Here is a 1,828-nt window from a genome sequence, read left to right as displayed (position 1 = left end):
AAAAAAAAAAGACTCAAAAAAAAAAAAAAAGAAAAGGAAACAGATGTCTTAACAACTTGACCATTACGGAACATCATAATTAATAGAGAGTGAAATGTCAAGGATTTAATTTTACTTGTATCCACAAACAACACTCATGAAAATATCAATCAATTAATAAAATGTCAAGGTTCACTGGAAAAATCAGCTGCAAAACATTGTTTCAAAGTACTGAAGAGCAGAAGTGTCACTTTGATGGGTAAGGTTCACCTGACATAGCTATGGTATTTTCAATGGCCTCGTGTATATAAAAGTTAAATAGTGAAAAAGGAAGACTGGAGAATAATCTACCCATTTGACTTATTGTATTGTTGAAGACTATTGAAATTACAAGGTATTACAAGGACAAACAGATTTGTTTTTGAAGAAGTACAGCTAGAATACTCCTTAGAAAGGAGGATGTCAAATCTTCTTCTTATCTACTTTGGACATGTTATCCCTTGGAAAGAACACCATGTTTGGAAAGTAGCAGTTGAGCCAAAAGGACAAATATCCTCAATGAGGTGGATTGCCACAGTGGCTGTAATAATGTGTTCAAAATCAAGAACAAAAAAATGGCAGAAGATTGAACAGTGTTTTATTTTTTTATACATCATATTGATATGAGTAGGAACAGACTCAAAACTACATATAAGTATTCCTTGTTTGGTGCTGCTCAGCCCATTGCTAAAGTCACTGTGCCAAGCTTTCTTGTTGATGGTCTTTGTCACTGACTTTCTACTTAACAGGCAGGGACTGGTCCTTGGCAATAACATGCCCAAAGTACCTTATTTTCAAACCTCATTATACAAGTATTTTCTCTGAGACAACTCTGTTCTTCTGACAATGCCTGACATATTCAATGTTCTTTGCTGATATATAATTCACATGGATCCATTATTTGTTGGTTATGCCTATTAAATTTCCAGCCTCTACATGTATAAAATGGAGCCCTAATCATGTAGTGGTTAAGTATTGGACTGCAATAGACATAGCTGACATTTCAAAAACCCCAGCAGCTTCTCTGTGGAAAGACTTGGTTTTCTACTCCTGTAAGCAGTTGCATTCTAGGAGAACCACAGAGGTTGACTTTGAGTCAGCATTGGCTAGCTGGAGTTTGGTTTGTTTTGACATGCATATGAAGCAATTGAAAACACCAAGACTTTGGGAACATGCAACTTTTTTCCTCAAAGTTTTAAACAGCCAGATTGATGCCTCCTTGTGGGTGTGGCCTTCTCAAGAGGATTCTTTGATCTTTGTCTCTCTTGATTATTCCATTACATTACTGTTGACAAGCCACATGGAGCCATGCTCACGGCAGCCAGAGGCCTGAAGATGTTTCCACTGCCACTGGATCCACAAGACGTTCCACCCACAGTCCTGTGACCTACCTGTATTCAGCATCATTGCACAAGTTTCATGAGTCTGAAGAAGAATTTATAGACTGGTATTGGACCTATGGGCTAACATCAGAACTATGGCCTTGACCTGGTCTGGGCTGTGATGCTTTCTTACTATGCAATTACTCTTTGATATAAAGCTTTCCCTTAGACAAATCTGAGTGTGTCTGGGTTTGAGTTGTGAGTATCTCTATGGTTATTGCAATCAATTGTGAAACCGAGCTGAAAAGAAAGATTGTTGTAAAAGAGAAACCATTCATTATCCCTGGATCCTTATGTTTTGCCAATGCAGTCAGTGAAATATCAAATTTTCTGTTCGCCAGGTCTTTTGACATTCACAAACAGGTTTCAGAGCCTCTCCTAACATCCATTTGGATTTCTTCCTTCCTTCCTTCCTTCCTTCCTTCCTT

This window comes from Echinops telfairi, unplaced genomic scaffold, assembly GCF_000313985.2.
Source record: "Echinops telfairi isolate 266 unplaced genomic scaffold, ASM31398v2 ScPeMD7_60;HRSCAF=208, whole genome shotgun sequence".
Taxonomy (NCBI): domain Eukaryota; kingdom Metazoa; phylum Chordata; class Mammalia; order Afrosoricida; family Tenrecidae; genus Echinops; species Echinops telfairi.
The sequence above is the reverse complement of the archived record's forward strand: the minus strand, read 5'-3'. Positions refer to the sequence as shown.